This window comes from Pinus tabuliformis, chromosome 5_1 (genome assembly GCF_031772625.1).
Source record: "Pinus tabuliformis cultivar Carrire ecotype Pingquan chromosome 5_1, CPIR1, whole genome shotgun sequence".
Taxonomy (NCBI): Eukaryota; Viridiplantae; Streptophyta; class Pinopsida; order Pinales; family Pinaceae; genus Pinus; species Pinus tabuliformis.
Window position 1 is genome coordinate 54,194,636 of NC_142305.1, and position 26,660 is coordinate 54,221,295.

Genomic DNA, 26,660 nt, shown 5'->3' on the forward strand with positions numbered 1-26,660 from the left:
AATCGAATTCAAATTTGTACAACAACTTTCTTTTTAGGCATCAATATTAAGAAAGTGAAAACAAATACATGCATATGTGCATTTGCTTTTTGACAGTTTGTATGGATTGATTTAGGAAAAGTGCATTTACAGTGTGCTCTATGCTCTTTGAGAAAAGATTGTGTCTTTCTTTTCCCCTTGTAGCTAAGATTTTCATTGTTGAAAAGAGATAAAAGCTTGCTTATCATCTTTAGACTGCATTTAGGAATTGTATCTACATCTCGTGGTGATCCTAAAAGGCAAACTTCTAAGAAAGATCAACCTAAAATAAATTGAATGAACTTAACAACGCTTTGTAACTTAACGCACAACATAGAGGTCTAGGCTAGAGACGTGTTCCGGCGTCGTAAAACCTGGTAACTATTGCCTCACTGATGGTTGGATGATTCCTCCTGAGAGACAATAAGTGCCAGTACGGATTGTGCTCCCACGTACCGTCGAGTATATATTGGGAGACCCCTATAGGCATAAAACCTTTATCCATAAGAAGCCGTGTCGGCCGCCCTACTAATCGCAATGCACTGAACACAGCATTCGGGAAGATTGACCGCCCGTACCTTAAAAAGTATTCTGCGGTTTTGCGAAAAGTTTGGCACACCCTCTACCTAGAACTCCAGAGCAGTCCCTTTCGTTCCTTTTCAGACTCCTTAACGGAAAAGGTCCATCTGAGCACTTGTCACTTCAGGCTCATTAAAAATCGAAGGAGACTAGAGTCATCTTTTGCTTTTTCTCGACTCTTTAAAATTGAAAAAGAAATTTGTGTCTAAGCGTCGTTAAAATTTATTTTAAACGGAATAATCACCCTTTTTCCTGCGTTGATCTTTAGGTTGAGAAAATGGAGCCTAGCAACCAAGGAATTCCCCTTGGTGGAAATCCTAGTCCCTTCTCCTCTTGGGGAGATGTTGGTGCGCCCCATATGGCCACATTGTCGCTTCCAGGACTGACAATTGGCTTGCCGGTCTGGCTTTTCTCAACCAATGTCGTTCAGAACACCACTATTCCTGAACAGTCGAATCAGCAGTTAGAAGAGTCCATAATTTCCCACCAACCTTCTACTTCCTCTCATTCTTCCTCTCTTCCTTCCTCTTCGCGTGACGGGACTGGTAAAGCTAAAAACCAAGTTTCTAAAGAGAAGAAGGAAAAGAAGAAGAAAGAGAAAAAGAAGAAGGAGCCAAAGGCAAATAAGGGAAAACAAGTGTCGTCTAATGAAAATCCACACACAGCACTGACCAGGCCTAAATCGCCATTGGTCATCTGCAAGGGAAACCACTTTCACAAAGATTGTCCTTGCATCCCTCGGATACTAAGGGACTGGTCTCCCCGTTTTCACAATCCGGTGTCGTCAACCTCTGATAGCCATGTTGAAAGTACACCGTCAACTAGCGAAAGTGAAGTTCCAGGACAAAAAGGGAGAGCTAGACCTCCCTGTAGATTGTGCGAAGGCGACCATGCCCTCCACCGTTGTCCCTTCTTAGACGAGGCTAAAAGAGTCTTGGAAGATCGTCCGGTTTCACCGTTACGACTTCCTCCTGGATATAAAAAACTCTTGCCAAGTCCTTCGTTAGTTGAGAATCCAGCTGGCCCGCTCAAGTGGTCAGCTGAAGCGTCTATCATTGAAGATAAACCAACTGAATCCATACCAGACGAAAGTCAAAAGGTCGAGGCGGCAGTTGACCCGGTCTTGCCTTCAGAGGTTTTATCTTCGAATGATACAGTCACTGAAGAGGATAAGGATGACACCATCCAGATTCTTTTCATCAACACAAACTCCGACGAACATGGGGGCAATCCACCCATTCCTTTATCGCAGGAAGGAAGTTCGTCAGAGCGATATCCGGCCGTCTACTCGGTCCCACCACCAAGCAACCTAGTTGTATCCTTCGACTGGAACCAACTAGGCAGACCCCGGTTGCCAGCAAGCATACCATTCCGAATTATCGTTCAAATATACAGAATGGTAATGGCTGGCACCATCATTGATGAGGGGGCATCTGTGAGTATCCTTTCCTCTATTGCTTGGAAAGCGCTTGGTTCGCCATCGCTTTTGCCTGAGATGAGAAATCTGACAGGCTTCGATAAAGGAACCAGTCGACCTTTAGGGATCCTCCCCAATGTGCCTATAACATTGAAAGGGAAGACCATTCAAATGAACATGATGGTCGTTCAAGGACCCTTGGATTATAACCTACTCCTTGGACGAGACTATATTTACTGCATGGGAGCCATCGTCTCCTCACTCTTTAGAGTAATGTGTTTTCCACACGAAGGAAGAGTGGTCAAGCTCATGGACCAGCTTTCATTTCCCAGATCACGCATCGAAAATAGTCATATACCATCCCTAAATGGTCTCTTCACGCAAGAAATGTCTCAACCTATGGTCCGTCCTCCTAATGAGCGCGATTGATTCGGAAGGATATGACTGGAACCCAGGGGGCATGCGTCCTGGTCTGCTTCGGCAGGAAATCTTTGGGTATAGGGTAGGTTTCCGCGGGAGAATATGACTAGTCTGTACCCCGTTCGTGATTGGAAGAGGGGTTGTTCTAGAATAAGATTCTTTTGTCAAAGTTATGTGAGTTGGCGGGCATCGTCGCTCACCTTTGTTTATCTCGGTAGACATCGCCGAAGAAGTGTTTTGTTTGAAAGATTAATGGAACAATCTTTGGGTGACCTGAAAGAGGTAGGCCTCTCTTGGTAAAACAAATGTTTTGGCGGAAATGAAGTAGGGGTAACCTTGAAATCGTACTTTATACCTGGAGGCATGCAAACCTTTTGGAGTGCAAGCAAAGAGCGGTTATTTTATCCGTTTTTGGGATTAGTCGTTTCCTAACTTGCATAAAGAAAGGATTCCGGAGCAAAGCTTTGTAAGGCGCAAGCTCCATAAAAAATGGAATCTTAAATGAGACATTCTTATCATATGACTGGATTAATCGAGCAGTTTTAGCACATAGTTCATGCTCGTTAAAAAATAAACATAAGACCGAGCAAGTGTTTCAATCCGCGTTTAAGCTCGTTAAAAAATGAACTACCCTCCGGTAAATAACCACCGTGAATGTAACATTATCAGCCATTAAAGCCTTGGTTGTGTTTGCACCGTCACCTCCACTTTTCCATTGGCCGATCATTCACCTCCATTTGATTGTTTACCCATTTTGAGGAACAGCTGCGAAGAGTGATTTCACTAGCCATCCTTGTGACACTGCCGTGATTGGAGAATTCCAACCCTTACCTGGAATCAGCTGCTACCCATTTTATCACTCGTTCCTCAAAAGACAAGTCTTCTTTAAGCTCTTTTCATCTGACTCGTAAAATATGAAAAGATTGCTGAGTTTTGGCCTTCCAGCTCGTTAAAGTGACCGGAAGTGCTATCCCTCCTCTAGATTTTAATCTTTTTGGACCTGAGGGATTATTGCACAAAAAGATCGAGCGCTTGTTTTGTTCGGCTCGTTAAAACTATCGAAAATTCATCCCTTCTGTATTGTTTTATACTTTTTCGGACTTAAGGGATTAGATGACGAAAAAGGACTTCCGGAGTTATCTTTACGTACCTTTTTAGACTCTCTAAAAATGAAAAGGACCGAGTTATCTTTGTCGTTAGACTCGTTAAAAAGATTAATAGCGACAAACTTGTCTTTAGACGAGAACAAGTTTCACTATCGCTAGGCTCGTTAAAACATAGCGATGGGTTTGCCTGAAGGGAAAATTATAGAACAAGCATATGTTATCCTCCTCAAGCTTGACAAAAATAAAGAGGTACTGGTCAGCAATGACTCGGGAAAAATTGGGAAGAAACTCAAAGAACCTTTATTGGTAGCAAGTCGCTCTTGAACATGACACTTCCACTCCGTGCCTGAGTCGGGTTGGGTTGTTTCATTCACCGGTCACATCACCATGGTCTCGCCATACCATCCACCTTTGGGGTAAATGCTACCAATCCATCACACAAGTGTCGCCGATATGTTCAAGAGAAGTCTTCCAGAGAAGTCAACCATGTCCCATCCACTACCATACATTATACTTCATTCTTTCATGACCGCCACCCTGAACCATATATCATCAGATCGTTTTCACCTCCATCAAAATCATTTGCTCCGTTCCATGTCACTGATGTGGGATACATCAAGGCCCTCCTTTGACGGATCACTTCTTGTCGACATCAGCTCATTATCCAAGAAGTTGATCTAGGGACACCCCCTTCAGTACTTTGAAGCTTGCATGCCCCAATGGCAAGTTTCTCACTTCCGGTGACAGGTATACATCAATGACCTTCGACCGAAAGATTTTGCATGGTGTTCGACGCCAAGTCCTTTATTTACACCACGTGAATTGTACTATAGTACCTTGAGGGTCATTATCATTATCGGTGATTCCTCTCGCGCTTGTTAACAGTTTACATCATTGACTGGTAATCAAGCGATGTCTTTCCATGTTCGACTTCAAAACATTTCTCACATAGATCGACTTGTACTTAGAGTGAAGATCGGACGAGATTGAAGACCCCGGATCTAGTTTCATCCATCCGGGCTGTGATATATATTCAGGAAAAATAAAGACATTGAAATGTACAGCATTACAGCACAGATAATCATCCTACCAAAAGGATGATGATTTCATCAAGATCATCAGTCTACCATCAGACGATTGTTTGTCTTATGTACATGAAAATGAATTTATAAAGCTGAGCATGGGAATGCCCGCCTCAGCTAGATCATGAAAACAGTATGAAAAATAATGTATTGTATTGTATCTTATTACAGGTCTCCTCTCAGCATTGGAAGAACTTCGGATCCTCCTAATAAAGCATTTCACCCGATAAACGGCGTCATACTTTAGGGGGCAACTGTTATAGACATTTTTGTGCCTTACAGCTTTGAGCATGAAATGTCCATAATCCAAGGGATCCAAAGTCCCTAAAAGTGTTGTTCCTGCCCCTAAAAGAACAAGGTCAACCAATGACAGCTTCTCCCAGAAGTTCTCCACCAAAAACCACTCAGAATCAGTCAATTCAGGATCAATTCAGATGCTCTACTAGCAGCCTGCGTTGCAATGCACCCCAGTACACTAGCTAGGTGCGTTGCAACGCACCTAAATGCACTACCAGGGTGCGCTGAGCGAGAAATGCCAAATGGCAGTGTCATTCCGCGAGGTGTATAGACACTGGAAGCTTCCAGAATCTTCCTCAATGACACTTGCCTCAATGAATTCGACCAGTGATGAGTAAGAGGCTCTCAGCCTCCAAGTGGAAGCAAGAACTGACAGAGAGATGCCACAAGTCAAAACATAAGCTGACTCATCCTCTCTGCTCACATCTATATATGGATCCCTCATCCCAGAGATCCAGAGGCTGGAATTTTGTACTTTGCAGAGAATTGCTGTTGGTTTGAGATTGAGATTAGTGCATTGGGTGATTTATGCTTTGTTGGAGGAGAGGAAGGGATTCCTTTGCTAGGAGGTAGATGCTGGATTGGGACTCACTTGGTTGTATCTCCTCTTGGACTTTCTTATTATATCAATAAAACTATTTGAGTTTCTCCTATATGCTTGTATATCAATGATGCTTTGTTATATTTGCATGTTTAGTTTATATCTGATCCTAAACTAGTTATGAATGTAAATCTATGTCTTTTGTGTAGTTTCTCTCTTCTGTGATCTTGTAGGAACTTGGTGAAGCTGGACCAGTGAGAAAGCAGGCAGTGGGAAATGAACAAAGAGGAGAACGAGTGGATCAACAAACTAGCGAAAGACACAGGTTAGTTATATCCTTCTTCTCCATTTACATTTCATAAAGAAGAATACGAAGATAGTTTTCCTTGTTTGTTGCTAAGGCACTATCACACCTTAGAGTGGGATAGGGGCATTCCGAATGGATACTTTTCCCAACAACACTTTGTGACCCACTTTTGTTGCTCTTCAGAGGATAATCTTTGTTCTAGAAAGTATTTAAGGCTATCATGATCCGTTTTTACCTTGAAGTGTCTTCCCATTAGGTAGGGTCGCCATTTCTTAAGTGCATGGAGTATTGCCAACATTTCCTTCTCATAAATAGCTTTGTGTAAATACTTTCCCTTGATTGGACGACTTTCGAAAGCAATGGGTCTTTCATCTTGCATTAAAATAACACCAATTCCATTTCCTAAAGCATCACATTACACAATAAAGGTTTTTGTGAAGTCTGGTGTAGCTAAGGCCAGTTCTTGGCACATTGCCTCTTTAAGATGTTTGAAGGCCTTTATTGCTTTTGGAGTCCATGAAAAGGCGTCTTTCCTCAATAATTTTGTTAGAGGTGCTGCTATTTTCCCATAATTCTTAACAAGCTTGTGATAATACCCTGTCAACTCGAGAAATCCTCGCCGATGCTTTATGGATGTGGGGATTTTCCATTCCTTAATGGCTTTAATTTTGCTAGGGTCTACCTTAACTCCTTCATGAGATACAATATGACCCAGATATTCCACCTCTTGTACTCCAAAGAAACATTTGGATATTTTTGCATATAATTGTTTCTCCTCCAATAGTTGTAGCACCCTGTCAACATGTTCAACATGATCCTTCCAAGATTTGTTGTAGATTAGTATATCATAAAAAATACTAACACAAATTTTCTAAGGGTTTGAAAATGGAATTCATCAAAACTTGAAATGTAGAAGGTGCATTGGTAAGGCCAAAAGGCATGACCAAAAATTCATAATGACCCTCATGAGTTCTAAACGCTGTTTTCAGAATGTCTTCAGTCTTCATTCTGATTTGATGATATCCTGAACGAAGATCCAACTTGGTGAAGTAGATTGATCCTTGCAATTCATCCAATAATTCATCAATGACAGGAATGGGAAACTTATCTTTAATAGTGAGCTTGTTGATCTCCCTATAATCCGGACACATGCGCCATGATCCATCCTTCTTGTGCACCAATACTACTGGAGCAGAGAATAAACTTTGGCTAGGTTGAATTATACTAGCCTCTCGCATTTTTGCAACCATACATTCAATTTCACTCTTTTGGGCACAGGGATATCTGTACGGCCTCATGTTTGGAGGAACACTTCCTGGAATCAAATGAATAGCATGATCATAATCACAAATAGGTGGGATACCTTTGGGAGTCTCAAATACCTTGGAATGATTGTCCAAGACTTTTTGGAGATCTGGAGAAATAGATGATTTCGATGTTGAAACATCTAGCGAACATAATTATGCAATTACACCTCATTGTTCCTTTTTTAGAAGATTTTTCATATCGTTAGAGCTGATTATATTTCCCGGTTTCCCTACAATACCCCTTAATTCAACTTCCTTTCCTTCCGTAGAAAATTTCATGAAAAAGTCTTGAAAGTTAAAAGCTATTATACCCAAGGATTGTAGCCATTGGACTCCTAGTACAACATCAGCACCTCCCACTGGAATGGAAAGCATTGGGCTATTCAATACATATTATCCCATGGATAGCTTGATATTATGGCACTTTCCAGAGCAATTTATCATTCCTCCACTTGCAACCATCACTTGACAGTCTAGTGCTGGATATAGGAAGCAATTCAATTCTTTTGCTATCTTACAATGAATAAAATTGTGGGTACTTCCTGAATCAATCAACACTATTACCTTTTTCTTCTTGATATGTCCTTCTATCTTGATTGTTTGAGGAGTGGTAATTCCAGCCAATGCATTACAAGATATGGTTGGATACATTTCTTCTTTATCTAGGCTTTGTTCCTGGAGTATATCCCCTTCTTTTGACCTTTCTTGTTCCTTTTCTTCTTCCTCTTCACAATCTATGTAGAATAATTTCTTCTCAGCACACTTATGACCTTTAGTGTATTTGATATCACAACTATAACAAAGCCCTTTTGCTCTTTTTTCTTCCAATTGTTGTGGTGTCAACCTTATAGGTTATGGAAGGCTAGGGGAAACAACACTTCCATCTTTATAGTTGTGAGTGGTAGGCTTCCTGGTTGCCATAATTTTGCTTTCCATTTTTCTTGCTAACCTGAATGCCTTCTCCAATGAATCAGGTTCCAAAAGGCGAACCTCATGTTGGATATTATCCTTTAAAGTCCTTATGAACACATCAATCCTATGCTCCTCTGGAATATCTTTTACCCTTATGTTCAATTTTTGGAACTCCTCAATGTGCTTCATCATTGAACTCTTTTGTTTGAGACTTATCAATTGGCTAAAAAAAGTGTTGCTTTTTGTATCCTCATAATGTGCTGTCATTTCTTCCGTAAAAATTGCCCAAGTTACAATTTTTTTATGAGAGAAAAGCCATCGATACCATACAAACTTATTTGGTTCCAAATATAAAGTTGCAATACGTACCTTTTGTGTGTTTTGCACATTATGGAGATCGAAAAATTGCTCCATCTGTAGTATCCATGTTGTGGGATCCTTGACATCAAATTTCCTCATATCAATTTTTGGAATATGGTGTTTCTTCAATCCAACATTAGAGTCTATGAAATCATGATTTAACATTTCTTTTGTTCTCATCATGAGTTTCCTTTACTACCCTTTCACCATTAGTGACCATTTCATGTAGCAACTTATTCAAATTTATCTTCAATTCTTCCATCTTATTGTCCATGCCATCCATCTTAGCGTCCATGCCATTCATCTTAGCTTCCATGCCATTCTTTAAACCATCCATCGTAGCCTCCACACCATACATCTTAGCTTCTACATCTTTCTTTAAACCATCCATCTTATATTCTGTTAGTTTTTGTGCAAGTGACATTTGTTGTACTTGGTCTCGTAATTTTGATATATCATGTTTCATTTCTTCCTCTTCTTCATGAGTCATGCTAGAGCTTTCAGGTTGCGTACTAGGTGTTTTCATTTTCTTTCCTCGGGGCATCAATTACCGATAATAATGCTTTACTATGCCCTTTGAATTCCTTCAAACTAATTTTTCAAACCAAGCTTATGCAAAATTTAAAAAAACTACACACTTTTTTTCACTTTGTAGGAGCTCGACATTGAATCTAATGTATCTCTGTAATTTCAGATCATCCTGTTTTGAAATTGCGACTTGCAGTAGCCCTCTGTGTCCTCTTTCCAATGCCACCATTCTGATCGATTTTAGATTCTCCAAGGCAGAGTTATGCACAATCTCCCAAGATTACCTGATTATAGACCTTTCCAGAAGAGCGAACTTGTATGAAGTGCCACGTGTCACCCTTTTGACCTTAGTATCTGAAAAATATAAACAGGAAACTGTAGTCCAGCCTCTTTCTGTAGCTTCTTAAGAAATTTCAATCTGATGCTCAAAACAAAAGTTATGACGATTTTACCCAGGTCACCTATTTGGAATGAAATTCGGGAGTCTGCAAGAAGGCCAACTTCTTCAGATCATATCTCTGCAAATATAGTGCAAAAATCTCTAAAATTCAGACCCGAGGTTCATAACGATTTCGGCCCCAATGAGTTTTTCTTTTAGCATCTAAAACATCGCAGAAAAAATGTTATAGCACAAATGCCACGATGACTTGTTTGGAGCAGCGAAACCCTAGAATTCAAACCTCTGATACCAAATGTTATGAAAATAGCTCACAAAAGGATAGAAAAGATAGTTGAACGCCTTAGAATTCAGCCTCTTCGAGGGGGAAACCTCATTTACATTACACAAATGAACAATTCTTGGATGATTCAAATGACAAAACCTCATTTCTATATATAGGAGTCTAAGGGGTCACAATATAACCAAGCCGACCTAACAATAATAATATAAAGGCACAAAAATAACAATAGAAGGATTCTATGGGGCATAGTAATAACAATATGTGGACAATAGGGGCACAACAAAATTAATAAGCGATACGACTACAATAGTAATGGGGGCATCACTAGTATTATAGGGACCTAACAGGAAGCGACAACAAATTAACACTTAGAATTTTCAAAGCATGAATAATTTACAGATAAGAATGGACAAAATATTTTATTATAGGTATGCAGAGGAACATGATTCACAAGTTAGAGGGAAGGATGTTGGATATTCAAGGAACTCTAAGAGTGTTGTTAATCAACGACATCACTCATCAAAGAATTCAATTAAGGAAGCCCACATTTCTTAAAAATTAGGGAGTAGTCCAAGCATATCACTAGTGAAGCAACAATGAAGGAAATTTGAATTTGACAATTTGTAAGAAAATGTGAGGAATATTATGCCTCCTACATTTGATGGTAATTATAAGAAGGGAGAGGAGGTTGAAGCATGGTTTTTGGAGATGAGAAAATACCTCCAATTACATAATTACTCATCCAACTTATAAAGGCAAATTGAAATCTACTACTGAAAATAAAAGTATATTTATGGTGGGAATAACTCAGGGAAGTGAAACACTTTGTTGAAAAGAAGATATAATGGAAAAAATTAAAAATGCACTTTCAAAAGAAATACTTTTTCAGAGCATTACAATGAAAGGAAAATGCATGAGTAATTTGGACTCAAATTAGGAAATATGAAAATGGAAAAGTATGGTAGGAATTTAACTGAATTGTTGAGGTATGTTAACTTTACAAAGGATGAAAAACTAAAATTACAAATATTTGTGAGCAGGTTGCCACCATTTTATGGTGAGAGAATTAAATTTGATGAGCCAAAGAATTTAGATTAAGCCATGAGGAAGGTAGAGTACTTTTTTGAGAAAGTAAAAACCAAACCAACCTTCCAAAAACTTTGGATAACAGGAAAGGAGCTAAGGTGGAGAATATGAAGAGGAGATTTAAACCTCATTTTTTAGGAGAATTTCTCAGGGAAATCAACAAACTCAGCTAGCCCACAAGGAACCAAAGGTGGTTGATTCATTAGCTAAGAGATAAATATTTCATCCCCTTAGGAGTTGGGATTGTGTAGGAGAACACATGTATATGGAATTTCCTTACAAAGGAGAAAAATGAGGACTATACATCACTTTCACGTAGTTGATATAGTGGAGGACGTGGGTAGAAGCATGCCCAGAATCTATGCACCATTGGAAAATAGGTAGACTAATCATCAAGCACATGTTATTGAAGTTGAAGGTAATATAAATAACCAACCCATTGCCATTTTAATTGATTCTATAGCTAGAATTAATTATCTTTTTTTTGTTAACCTTGGTTAATCCTTCTTTTCATTAGTTTATAAAATAAAATTTTCACCACATAGATTGGCTAGGTGGCCTTAACTTGCCCAGTGGGAAACCAGGTATGTTGGCCACCTATCCTCATTGTATGCCATCCAGTAACAAAAGATTTTTAGTATTTCTATCCAAGCTATATAAGTCTCAGATTCATGTCCATACTCTAGATATCTACCTACATATATATTTTCATAAGGAAATGTAGAATCTATCCGCATATGTAAAAAAAACAAACAAAATAATTTTTCTAGTCATGCTGTTGTTATAGACATTTTTGTGCCTTACATCACTGAGCATGAAATGTCAATAATTAAGGGATCCAAAGTCCCTAAACATGTTGTTCCTACCCCTAGAGGGACAAGGCCAGCAAACCACAACAATTCACAAAAGTTCTCCACCTGAAAACACTCAAAAACAGGCCATTTCTGGATCATGTCAACTGCTCCACTGAGCATCTGCGCTGAATGTCAACTGCTCCACTGTCTACCTACACTGAATGTCAACTGCAAAGAAGGCTACCTGTGCTGAGCGTAACTGGACAAGTGGCAGACTCATTTCTCAAGGTGTCAATGCCCAGGAAGCTTCCAAAATGACACTTGGATCAGGGAATTCGACTGGTGATGAGTAAGAGGTTCCAAATCTCCAAGTGGAAGAAAGAACCTCCAAGTGGACTCAAGAAATGAAGTGGGAGAGGACACTAGTCAGCTCCATGCCAGCCTCAAGCTGACTCATCCTTTCTCCAAAACTCCTATATATAGATCTCTCTCAGGAGGTCATGGGGGGCTGGAATATTGTAATTGCAAAGAATTGTTGTTGGATTGTGGTTAGATCATTGGGTGCTTATGCTTTGAAAGGGGCTGAAGAAGGAATTCCATTCTGCTGGGAAGGAGATGTTGGGTTGGAACCTTATGGGTTGTATCTCTTCTTGAATCTTGTTTATCAATCAATAAAGCTTCTTGGTTCTTTCCTATATGCTGGTGTTTATTGTATGATTTGCATTAGTGTATTTGATTTACTTCTAATCCTGAATCATTTATGAATATGTATATTTGCCTTTGTATTGTGTCCTTCTCTTGTTGCATGTAGCTGTTCTCTTGTCACAGTTAGCTGTTCTCTTGTGATCTCGTGGGAGCAAAAGCAAGGAGGCAAGTAGCTGTGGACACACAAAGAGGAGAGGATCTAGATCGAGGGACAACCGAAAGATAATGGTAAGTCTACCAATCTCCTCTCTTTCATATTTCATAAAGGAAGAAACCGAAGTAGCTGTGTTCGTTTGTTGCTAAGGTACTGTCACACCTTAGGTGGATAGGATCGTCCTGCATAGGCATTTTTCCCCACAACAAATTGGCGACTCCGCTGGGGAAGAACTTTGTTTTAGTCATTTTGTTTGTGTTTGCATCATTGTTTACCTCATAGACTCAACAGCAACAATCGAACTGCTTTGCAAAGTAGAATGTTGCTGCTTTGATCCTTCACTGGGTTTTTTGTCTATGATCTCAACAATGGACACAAAAATGACTTGATGATCCTTTGTGATAGTCTTTAGTACCCTCTCAAAGCATCCCTCTGTTTATACCTTGCTTGTGTTTCTGATTTGGCCTGAAACAGTTGATTTTTGAGCATTTTATGACCCGGAAACCAAGAGAAACGAGAGTTTCTCCTTTCAGTGCAGACACTGTGAAGGCAGTCTGCATTTCAACGCAGGTCCCGTGAAGGTTACCTGCGCTGAATGTCAAACTGACAGTGTTACACCTGCGCTGAACCAGTGTGGCCTTGTGCAGCTGGGGTTCCTTGCTGTCTTTTGCCTTGTTTTGATCTCTGTTTTTGCTGCCTTTAACCAGCATAGGTACCACCTCTGATACCCCTTTTCTTTGCTTGAATTCCGCCTCATTTTTGTACAAAAAGACTGTAAGTGTTTTTATGTGTTTGTGGCGTCATTTACAGTTTTCCTTTGCAGGAGCGAAATAGTCATCCTGTAGCCTTGATTCAGATCTGATTGATTGATTGATTGTGATCTTAGGAGAGAGTTCATTGGCTGTTTGCAGTTTGATTATCATTTGCTTTTGCTTATTGGTTTGAATTTGTCACTTTTAAGTGTTGAAACAAGTATTCCTTTCGAAAAATCACAAAGTGCTTGTAATCTCTTCTACCCTTGCTGATTTTGGAAAAAGTAAACTTGTTTATTTTACAGTCATTTAAAAGCAAATTCAAAGTTGTACAAAAAGCTTTCTTTGTAGGCATTTATACTAAGAAAGTGAAAACAAACACCTGCATTGTGCATTTTCATTTTGATAAGTTTGCATGTGTGATTTAGGAAGAGTGCATTAGAGTGTGCTGATTGCTCTTTGAGAAAAGATAGTCGCTCTCTTTTCCCTTAGTAGCTAGGATTTTCAAAGTTGAAAGATTATAAAGCTTGCTTATCATCTTAGACTGCATTTAGGAATTTGTACCAATACATCTCGTGGTGATCCTGAAAGACAAACTTTAAGAAGATCAACTTAAAATATATTGAATGAACCTAACAACGCTTTGCAACATAATGCACAACATAGAGGTCTAGGTAGAGACGTGTTCCGGCGTCGTTAAACGTAGTGACTGTCGATCTCTAAGAAGGTGGGTGATTCCTCCTGAGGGACGATAGCACTAATACGGAATTGTGCTCCCACGTACCGTCGTGTATATATTGGGAGACCCCTATAGGCATATATCCTTTATCCTTAGGAAGCCGTGTCGGCCGCCCTACTGATCGCAATGCAGTGAACACAGCATTCACGAAGATCGACCACCCGTACCGTAAAAAGTATTCTGTGGTTTTGCGAAAAGTTTGGCACACCCTCTGCCTAGATCTCCAGAGCAGTTTCTTTTGGCCTTTTTCAGACTCTATAACAGAAAAAGTCCATCCAAGCATTTGTCACTTCGGGCTCGTTAAAACATCGAAGGAGACTAGAGTCATCTTTAGCTTTTTCTCGACTCTTTAAAAGTGAAAAAGCAAGTTGTGTCTAAAAGCGTCTAATAAAATTCATTCAATTCGGAAACATAATTTCCCCTTTTGTATTTTAGTTGATTGAGTAATCCGCAACCGTGGAAGAAAGTCAATTGAAACCCCGTCGTTCGCGGAGGCTTGCGAGTCAACCGTCTTTGTCTCCGGAATCAAAAACAGTACGGACAAAGCGAACTCGCTTAACCGGTTCAAAATCTCCCATTAAAGTTAGAACAATTGTTCCAACAACATCTGAGATTCCGGTTACTCCAAGCATTTCTGGAAACCCTGCCTCTATTGAAGAAGTTCAACAGCCACAGAGGGACAGTAGCACTGATCCTAGTTTGAGAACAAGTACTTGCGTTACTGAACCAGTTCCATCTGTAACTGGTCCAGAGAGTATTGTTCCTCAAACAACTGTCGTTGTCGAAACAACCCCTTCTTCGGCACCAAAAATCTTTTACAGACCTGAGGGTCTTCCTCTTCCACCTGGTTTGATTGTGATAGAAGAAATTGTAGAAGACCCGCAAGCAAGTACTCCAACTCATTTTGGAGTAGGGGTCACTCTTTTTCCTGCAACATCAGAAGTTTGTCCATCACCAGTGGAAGTTCTTGTAGAATCGCTAGGCAATTTATTGGATAGACTTAAAATGTCTGAGCAACCGTCGACATCTAGGACTGTGTCGAATGACACGGCGACAGCAGAACCCCCTGCTGCCACTCCGACGATGTTTTCTGGTATACCATCTATCCCAACTAGCTCTCAACAGCTAGAAGGAGTCCACCCAGGGACTATTTTGACAGTATGGTCTGTTCCAGTTTGTTCCTCCAGAATAATATCCGGTAATTCTTATGTTGAAACTAGACAAATTGATCCCTATGGAGGTCAATTTGGGCCATCCAGTCCCCAAGGGCAAACCATACCCTTGAGCTTCGGATTGCTACCGTATGGGGGGCAGTACGCCCTTTCATTACCCCCTTTGGGAGGATACCCATACGGCAGTTCTCAACCGTATTCAGGTTATACTGGAGTTTCGACAAGTGGTTGGGTACCTATGTTACCCCAACAGCCAAGAGTTGTGTATTCTATGCAACAATGTGTACCTGTATCGAACATCCCGACGACGCCAGCTATTGTAACAGTGTCGCAAGTTCAAACGATGCCTGTTGTGTGTCAACCTCAGATCTCTCAGGTTGTAATGCAACAGCCCCTTGACCCTGTGACACAACCACAATCTCCAACTGCCGGGACGACACAGGTCCAAATGGGTACAATTACCCCACATCTTGGTCCGTCGGTTAGTATAGCACAGCAGAACATGGCTTCACAACCATGGCTAGTGCAATACCAACAGCCACAATTCCAGCAGGTGTACCAAGGATCTGAGCAGCAGATCTTTGCAAATAGTGGACAACCGTATATTCAAAACGGGTTAAATCAACCACTTTACAGTGGTCAAGTCCACCAGCCGTATCAATCATACCAGCATCAATTACATTATGCCGGTATGCAGAGGCCTACTGCTCAGGCGATTCCATCGTATCCTGGGTATGCCTCGCCAAACCTGAGTCAACAGTTACCATTCGTGGCAACTTTAGAATTACCAGATTTACACCAATTAACGAACGATCCAATTGCTTATGCTCATTGGTGGCCAGCGATTCCTCACAAGCTTCCATCGGACATTCCTAAATTCAATGGAAATCCTAGCGAAGACCCGTCGAATCATGTGATGACTTTTCATCTGTGGTGTTCGTCGAACACCTTGAATGATGATTCGATAAGGCTTCGCCTCTTTCAGAGGACATTGACAGGTCCAGCGGCTAAATGGTATATTGAATTACCTAGAGCCTCTTTCGACAATTTCAGTTCCCTAGCCACGACTTTCTTGACCCATTTTCAATTACCTATAAGGTATGAAACTGGAACAAAAATCTTGACCAATTTCAAGCAGACAACAGCCACACATATATCCGATCATATACATGAGTGGCGTCGTCGTCGCAGAATGGTGAAGACTTATGTTCCAGATCAGCTATTAGCTGAATGGTTTATAAAGTCGCTTCTTCCTGCTATAACAGAAGATGTGGCCAAGGGGGGAGTCGTAACAGAGGAGCAAGTTATTGCTCGTGCACAGTATCTAGACTTAGTATATACTCAGTCTGGCACGCTCTGTGACAAGATACCTGACGCCCCTAGACCGGAATTTTCAATTCCTCCTCCTCTTGGATCAAATAGTGACTCTCATGCCGGTGATGGCGTGGTTGGCACAGCAAACGCAAAGTCGACAAGGGATTCGTCTAAGAAAGCCTGTAAGACTCCGAATCAAAATGCAAATCAAGAAATTCTTGCTTCGGAAATAAATGCCATATCAGCAGATAAAGGCAAAAATTCCAATCAACCAGGAAGCAAGAAGAAGCAAAACAAAGGGAAGAAGAAGAAACAGGGTGAGTCATCCCCTCAAAAAACTTCTTCAAACCCTCCTAAGAAAGGGAAACCAAGAAGTCCATGTTTTATATGTGACGAGGATCATTGGACAGAGGATTGTCCATACAAAGCTGAACTTAAGAAGTTCTTCAAAAGTTCACACACCTCAGCTGTGTTAACTGATCCGTTTCCCAATCAAGGTCAAAATCTGGTTGATAGTGGAAATTCTTCCCCGTCGCAAGTGCTAATGTTATCGATCTCTAAGCAACAAAATGATGCTTTGATTTCGACAAGGAATAAAGATTACGGGAATCCACCGGTGTCGAACGAAAAAGGTAAAGATCAACCAAGTAGTTCGACAACAACTTCGGCAGAAGTTGTACCCCCCGTCATTCCTGAGTTAACAATAAATCCGCCAAAGGGAGTAGTACACAAGTCGACATTTAATCCTCGCGCCAGGGCGGTGCAGCATTATAACATAGTGGAAGATTTGGCCCAATCGCCATCCGCTATGTCGACTCTTGAGGTACTACAAAATTGCCCATCCCAAAGGCAGGCGTTGTTATCGGCTATTGGTGGAGTGGATCCTAAAGATTCCAATCTTGTATCCTTTGACCACAAAGGATATGATCCTCAGTTACCAACTCAACTAGCTTTCCTTATCCAAGTGAAAGCCCTCAACAAAACTGTTCACCGAACAATTATTGATGAGGGGGCATCTACATGTATCATGTCGATGAGTTGCTGGAAAACTCTCGGATCTCCAACCTTGTCGCGATCTTCGACGACATTAAAGGCATTCGACGGAAGGACGTACACCCCGTACGGAATCCTAAATAACTTGAAGGTTGAACTAGGAGGAAAAACAGTGGAAATTGCTGTTGAAGTCATCGATGGCAATCTTGACTATAACATCCTACTGGGAAGACCATGGATATATGCCATGGCAGCTGTAGTGTCGACTTATTTTAGGAAGATCGCATTCCCCTTTGAAGGAGGGATTACGGTCATCGACCAACAGAACTTCCTCCCTAATGGTTCACAAGTTACAGGAAGCATTCCCATGATCCATGGGAGCAACCATTCAATTCAAGATATCGGAGTAGGACTATTGAAAGACCCCACAATGATGGGAGCTTTCGCGCTACCACCTCCTATCTACATAGGAAATATACCGTTTATAGCGACCTACAACATGATATCTTCCATGAAGGTCGTAGAAGACAAAGTCATCATGGATCATCCAATGGTTTTGCCCCCAAGCCCTATAGAAATATTGTAGCAATCAATGTTTCGGGCATGGGAGGCGAACCCAAATCAACGCTCATCAAGCGTTTGGGTAGATAGGTCTAGAGAATATGGTACCACATTAGATCCTTGGTCAAAAGTGCATGGGACTGACGAAGGGATCTTACAATCCATGTTGATTGACGGGGCACCATGGAATGATCACCACCATCATTCCCTTCTTCCAGAGTGTGAAGAAGATACTCAACACGACCTTTACCACCCTTCAATTTTTGAATTCCTAACAAATACTGTAAATACGGTGGATTCAGAGCGAAACTTATCCAATATTGAAGAGACTATAGCCATAAATATCTCGACTAAACCGAATGTTGTAGAGAATATTTATGTCGGCAAAGGTTGTTCCCCTTCAGAACTGGAAGTATATAACGCTCTTTTTCACGAGTTCAGAGATGTCTTTGCTTGGTCATATGAAGAAATGCCAGGCATTGACTCGAGTATTGTTGAACATGAAATTAAAATGTATCCTGATGTCAAACTAGTAAGACAACGGCTTCGATAGGTACACCCCAAGAAAGCCGCTGCCATTAAGGCAGAAGTTGAGAAACTTCTCCATGCTGGTTTCATCTACCCGGTTCCTCTAACCGATTGGGTATCGAATATTGTCCCTGTTATGAAGAAACAAGGGACGGTTAGAGTGTGTGTCGACTATAGGGATGTAAACCAAGCTTGTCCGAAGGACAACTACCCTACACCCTTCATCGACCAGATAATTGATGAATGCGCCGGATGTGAAATCTTTTCCTTTATGGATGGATTTTCCGGGTATAATCAAATAAATATCCGCCCACAGGACCAGTCAAAGACTGCATTTATTTGTCCGTGGGGCACATTCGCTTATCGAAAATTACCCTTTGGTTTAAAGAACGCAGGGGCGATGTTTCAGAGGGAAATGAATTATGCCTTCCATGACATCAAGAACATCGTTCAACCATATCTCGACGACCTTCCGGCTCATTCGCGAAAGCGGACTGATCATCCGCAGCATTTAAGAGCGATATTTCTACGTTGCCGACACTACAAGATAAGACTTAACCCGCACAAATGTGTGTTTTGCGTCGGGTCTGGTCGTTTACTTGGCTTTGTAGTCTCTAAGGATGGGATTCGTCTCGACCCTTGCAAGGTTCAGGCAATCATTAATTTGCCTCCACCTTCAAATTTGCTTTAGATTCAGAAACTCCAAGAGAAAGCAAACTTTCTGAGGAGGTTCATTCCAAATTACGCAGAACTTGCTAAAGGTTACACTCGTCTTTTGAAAAAGGATGTACTTTTTGTCTGGGATCAGGTGGCGCAAGCTTCCTTTGATGCTCTGAAAGATTCTCTAGTAAGAGCATCATTAATGTATGCCCCAGACTATCAAAGAGATTTTAACCTGTATCTGGCTGCAGTGGATACGACCATTGCGATGGTTTTAGTACAAGAAGTCGATGGAATTGAACATCCTATATATTATTTAAGTAAAAACTTAAATGATACAGAAAGTAAATATTCTTATGTTGAAAAACTAGTGCTTGCATCTGTTCAAGCGATTCAAAGGTTTCAACATTATGTCCTCTTTCGGAAAACTACCATTTTATCAGATTGCAACCCCATGACTTATATACTGTCGCGACAGTTGCTGGGGGGCAAGTATTCAAAATGGATAGTGATCCTTCAAGAGTTTGATCTGGAATTTGTAAAATCCAAATCAAAGAAAGCTCTAGTTTTCGCGGAATTATTGTGCGATCTCCCATCGTCGTCCAACGATGAAACATCGGAAGAGTCAATCGTGGATGAAAATTTGTTTCTGATATCTACAAGCGATGAGTGGTATGGAGATATCATAGTTTATCTCCAAACCCAAAAGTTCAGGCCTAACACCTCTCACTCTGAACAGAAACGTATACGATACCAAGCTAAAGACTACATGATCGTCGGTGATACGCTTTGCCGTCGTGGTATCGATACTGTTCTGAGGGGGTGCCTTACCCATGAGGAGGCCGAGAAAGCCCTGAATGAGTGTCATTCAGGCGCGTGTGGGGGGAACCAATCTGGATATGCAACAGCACAAAAAATCTTACGAGCAGGATACTTCTGGCCAACCATGTTCAAAGATTGCATAATCGCAGTCAGAAGTTGCCATGCATGTCAGATTTTTGATAGCAAAACCAGAAGACCACCTGCACCTTTACAACCAATAGTTGTTGTTGGGCCTTTCGCCAAATGGGGCATCGATTTCATGCAATGTAACCCCACCTCGACCGGGGGGCATGGGTATATTATAGTCACCGTTGACTATTTTACCAAATGGGCCGAGGCGATGCCTACAATGGATAACACTGGTGAAACAGCTGCCCTTTTCTTTTTCAATCATGTAGTCGCCAGGTTCGGCGTACCGCAAGCTGTAGTTACAGATCATGGATCGCATTTTCGCAATCACATGATGGTTGAATTAGCTGCCAAGCTAGGGCTATCTCACGACAGCTCTACCCCGTATTATCCGCAAGCCAACGGACAAGTTGAGGCAATCAACAAGGTCCTGAAGCGTATGTTGCAAAGGATGATTGGGGTTCACAAAAGAAGGTGGCACCTAATCCTGTACTCCGCCTTGTGGGCTTACCAAACATCGGTAAAAAATGCCACTGGGTTCACACCGTTCCAATTGGTGTATGGCCTGGAGGCAGTCTTACCAATCCAGTGTGAAATTTCGTCTCTTAAACTCGCAATTGACCTCCTCCCCGGAACTTCAGAAGAAGAGGCCCGTTTCTTGGAATTAATCCAATTGGATGAAACCCATCGTGAAGCCGCTTTGGCTAACGAAGCCCATAAGAAACGAGTCAAGGCGCAGTTCGACAAAAATGTCAAACCCTGTGTCTTCTCCGAAGGTGACTTGGTCTTGCTTTACGACCAAGAATCCGACAAATTGGGAGCAGGAAAATTTAATTCTTTATGGATGGGCCCCTATATTGTTAAACGAGTGTTAGCAAAAGGAGCCTATTAGTTGATGGATTATGATGGAATCCCACTGGCGCAACCCCGCAATGGGTTGTACCTCAAGCGTTACTATGCCTAAATAGTAACCTGAGTGCTTTTGTTGTATTTTGTTTTCGCTAAAGTGTTTGTTCCGGTAGAGTAATCCACCTTTTTTCATTTGTTGCAGATGTCGAACTTTTCTGAGACATGTGTGGGATATGCTGACGAAGCGAGTCGTAGTTCGCGGAATCTATCCTCCGCAGCCTGGGCCATTTTCGATCCAAGCGGCGAGTTAGTGAGTTTCAGAGGTGTGTGTATTGGACAATCAACGAATAACATCGCTGAGTATAGCGCGTTGATAGAACTCCTCTCTGATGCCATCGCCCATGGTATACGCCGACTAATTGTCAGGCTAGACTCACAACTCGTGATACTACAACTCAATGGTATATATTCTGTCCGCAATCCAGCTATTTATCGTATGTTTCTAAGGGTTAAGATTTTGGAAAGACAGTTTGATTTACTTCAATACCAACATATTTCCAGGAACTTAAACACATTAACCGATTCGTTAGCAAACTATGTATTAGATAGACATTTACGACATTTATAAAAAGAAATGCATCAGTGTTATGCAAGTGGATCACGCAAATCAACCAGAATAAACCTCGAAAATCAAAATATATAAAAGCTGTTTATCATTTATACATAATGTTCTGTAACCAAGACAAAAATTGGTCTCATGACCCAAAAACTCAAAAGTGCTAGGGGGCACCCTAGCCTAGTGGTGCTCATGATAGCACGTCACGGCCTTTGCAATCATGCGCAAGAGACGAGTCCATCATCTAGGCACACCAGTAGTATGCCGCTGCAACTGTAAAGGTAACTCATCGATCTGTACATCCGGAATACCGAGAGTAAGGCTCTCAACCTGCTCCTACATAGCTGTAAGGGTCTCAGCGTCGTCAAGGTCGCGAAGAATAACTCTCCCAGCAGGCTCCACTGCCGGGGCAGCAACTGGCGGTCTCGGACGAACTGCTGGACGAACAGGACCAACATCTGCATGTTGGAAATAATACTGAGAGGGGGGGGTGAATCAGTATTATCAGATCAATCAAACTTTTTCAATGCTCAGAAACATATACGCTACTTCAGTCAGGTGAACCAGCGTGTACACGCTACTGTGACTAAATAAAACAGCGTATAAGAAGAAAACTCATAATTTAGTTAGCTTATTCTTCAGTTAAGTTCATCAGGACATTATTCACCATATTAACAGTAAACAGGTGCAGTATAACAGAACAGATCAAAAGCCACACACATGAACACCAAGATATAAGGTGGAAACCCAATGTGGGTGAAAACCACCTGCTGCAAGTTGTCTCTATCTTTCTTTAATATGAAACTTCAGTTTACAATCTTTTGTACTGGTGCAGCCTTATCCCAGTACGCAGGCTACAACCTGTAGAAGGCTACAACCTTCTCTCGTTCTCCAAACTTCCTTGGAAGGGAGCTCCAACCCCCTTTGCTCTTGTACTAGCCAAGATACTAGTACGTAGGTGCTGACCTACAATCTTCTTTCCTTCAGATACCACCTTTCATACATTTTCAGACTGGATATTCCTGAAGCACAACATTACAATCTGTAGACCCCAATTCATTCAACTTTCACAACAGATCATTGAAGCATAAAACAACCAAACTTTGAGTCACTGAATCACAGAACCCTGTCAATCACCAGTTAACAGAACACAGAGCAGACTACAGAACTCTGTAATAACAGTCAGACCCCACTGTAAACCCAAAATCAAGCTTCAAAAGATATACGCTACTTCAATGAGCAAAACCCGCGTATACACGCGCTTTTACCGAAGCCAACCTGCGTACAGATCTAAAAATAAACTTTCTCAATTTGCAGCTGTACCAGACATCAGTTAGACCCAGAACATAACATTGCGACAATATGCAGATCTAGAAATACGCATAATCAACCATATCATGATAGTGCATTTCAAACCATTAGATCCCGATCTATCCTTAGATCTAGTCTTCCATCAACCGATGTGATCTCTCCTTGGCTTAGATCAAGCAACCCAGAACCTACATATCAGATCTCTTTCTCTCTTAGATATTCAAGCCTTGTCGAAAAGATGATATTGCCTAATGATCTTCTTCTCCTTATATAGCCTTAGGCCTTGCTCAATACCAAGAGCCAAAACCATAGTAACATAATACCATCAACTTCAAAACTAGGGATCGACTCGCCCGTCGAGACACAATGGTCCGAAACCATAGGCACAACTTCCAAGGACTAACCACCATGGACCAAAGGTACTTTTCCACATACACGCGCTTTTTCTTAAGCCAACCTGCGTGTACACGCGACTTGGTCTTAACAAACCTGCGTGTATGAACTTCCTTGGCAAGCTGTACTAGGATCTGTCTTCTGATTAAGTTGCCATCTCCTGTACCAACTTCTGAGCATCTGTACCAACCTGTACCAACCTCTGAGTGAGTTGCCATCAAGGACAACACTTGAATCATAATGCCAACAATCTCCCCCTTTGGACTTGATGGCAACCACCACACCAAGGCACTCTCCCCCTTTGACATCAAGGGCAAAGGGCTGTGCTCCCCCTGAGGACATGCTGATACCTCTGCTTGGCTGTGCGGACTCATGCTCCCCCTGACAGTAGGCCAGATCTGCAAAAGATGTTCTTGAACAAGAACCAAGACTTATACACCATAAGGGACCTTCCTATCACCAAAAGACTCAATACATACATCCATACTCCCTACCAAGAGGGGACATATCAGAAACAACCAATTATATTACAGCATTCATCCCAGGCATAGTGGGGAAACCAACATAGGCCGTTACATGACCTTGACACCATAAAAGAGATATCACAAGAGAGATAGAGACAACAGATCTAGACCAAGACTTATGAAAGTCATCAGCAGCATATTATAAACATCTTTTTAGATCAGCAACCAGGATTTCTTTCTGAGCTCCTTTTCCTGAAATCAACAACCAAAACAGCTGAATGCCAACAATGCTTTATGAGACTTTTAAGCTGCTCCCCCTGAACCTGTGCCTGCTGCACTCCCTGAAACCGTGCCTGAAGAATTCTGACATACCCATTGCTGTTCAGAACTCCAGAGTTTGCCCTTGCTGTTCAGAACTTCATATACGCGATTTCTCCTGCATGAACCAGCGTATGGACGCGGATATGCTCTCTGCAACATGCGTACACCATACACGCGACTTTCCCAACATGAATCCGCGTGTATACGCGTATATACCTTTCGTAACTTGCGTATACCAACTTTTCTGTAGAACAGACAAGCTTCAACAGCAGGATGAAGCATCTACTACTCCCAGCTTTTGTCTGAGATATTCAAAAGTTTCCCTGGGCAGTGGTTTTGTGAGAATATCAGCAACTTGTTCCTTAGAAGGAACATACTCCAACTTAACCTTCTGCTCAAGCACTTGTTCCCGAAGAAAATGGTACTTGATTGGTATGTGCTTGGTCTTTGAGTGCATTACTGGATTCTTTGAAATGCTGATTGCACTTGTATTATCACATAAGATAGAGACGGGTGGAGTGCAAGTGATTTGAAAGTCCTGCAAGGTCTGCATCATCCAAAGAAGTTGTGTGCAACAAGATGCTGCAGCCACATATTCTGCTTCAGCTGTAGATAAGGCAATCGAACTCTGTTTTTTGCTGAACCAAGATACTAGTCTGGAACCCATGAAGAAAGCACCACCACTTGTGCTTTTCCTATCATCCACACTTCCAGCCCAATCTGCATCTGTGTAAGCATGAAGAGTGAGATCTGTATTTCTAGGATACCATAAGCCATAGTTTTGGGTCCCTTGAAGATATTTGAAGATTCTTTTGACTGCCTGAAGATGAGTTTCCTTTGGGTTGGCTTGAAATCTTCCAACCATTCCTACTGCATGTGTAATATCGGGTCAAGTACCTGTTAAATAAAGCAAACTCCCAATCATGGATCTATAAGTGGGTTGGTGAACTGCTGCTGATTCATCATTTGCACTGAGGCTGCATCCTGTAACCATGGGTGTACATACTGGCTTTGACTCTTCCATTCCATACTTCTTCAAGATCTGCTTGAGGTATTTGGTTTGAGACAAGAAGATACCTCCTTCATTTTGTTGGATTTGCAATCCAAGAAAATATGTCAATTCTCCAAGAAGTGACATTTCGAATTCTTTCCGCATAACCAAGGAAAAGTTTTGACTCATAGTCTCTTCATTGCTGCCAAAAATAATATCATCTACATAAACAACAAGAATTAGCAATTTGTTATTTTCAACTTTTATATAGAGATTGCTATCTGCTGATCCTTTTGAAAAGCCTTGTTGGTGAAGATATTTGTCCAACCGATAGTACCAAGCCCTTGGAGCTTGTTTGAGTCCATAGAGTGCCTTTTTCAATCTGCATACAAGGTTTGGATCATTCCCAAGAATGAAACCATCTGGCTGCTCAATATATACTTCTTCTTCTAAGTCTCCATTCAGGAAGGCTGATTTCACATCCATTTGAAATACCTTGAAGTTTTGAAAGCTTGAGAGAGCAAGGAACATTCGGATGGCCTCAAGTCTTGCCACAGGAGCAAAGGTCTCTTCAAAATCTATTCCTTCTTGCTGTGCATACCCTTTACAAACAAGTCTGGCCTTGTTTCTAATTACTTCTCCATTTTCATTTAATTTATTCTTGAAGACCCATTTTGTTCCTATTACATTCTTATCTTTTGGTCTAGGAACTAATTCCCAAGTGTTGTTCTTTTCGATTTGCTCAAGTTCTTCATCCATTGCTTTGACCCAACATTCATCTTTGCATGCCTCTTTCACATTTTGTGGTTCAATGGAGGAGAGTAATGCCAAGTAGCTTGAAGCTTCTGCAAGTGTCCTTCTTGTTTGTACTCCTGCTTCTTTCTGCCCCACAATCTGAGTTTCTGGATGATTCTTTTGAACATATCTGGATGGAGTCTTCTCTTCTATTCTTGTCTGCTCTTCTGGTTCTTCTTGAGATTCTTCTTCTTCTTGAGGTTCTTCTTCTTCATCATTTCGCCTTTGAGAGTAACCTTCATCTTCTTCAATGTCTTCATGATGAACTTGCCTAGGAATATATCCCTTCTCATCAACCACTATATCAATACTGTCAACGATTCTGCCAAGTCTTTTATTGTAGCACTTGTATGCTTTGCTATGTGGAGAATAACCAAGAAGAATGCCCTCATCTGCTCTTGGTTCAAGTTTGCCAATTTGCTCATCAGTATTCTTAATATAACATTTGCTCCCAAAGATTTTGAAGTGCTTCACGGAAGGAGTTTTACCACTCCAAAGCTCATGAGGTGTTTGAGTGCTGTTTACTCGGACATTTGTTTTGTTAAGAATAATAACAGCAGCATGTGCAGCTTCACCCCAGAAGGTTGCAGGAGTACCTGATTCATCGAGCATAGCACGAGCCATTTGTTGGATAGTTCTGTTCATTCTTTCCACAACCCCATTTTGTTGAGGAGTTCTAGCTGTAGAGAATTCTCTTCTTATCCCATGTTCATCGCAGAAATCGAAAAATTCATTTGATGTGAACTCCCCACCTCTGTCAGATCTGAGGCACTTAATTTTGTGTCCTGATTCATTTTCAGCCAATGCTTTGAAGGATTTGAATTTTTCGAATGCTTCATCTTTGTGCTTCATAAGCCCTAACCAAACAAACCTTGAGAAATCATCAATGAATAATATCAGATATTCTTCTCCTCGAGGTGTCCTTTTCCTAAATGGACCACATACATCTGTATGGAC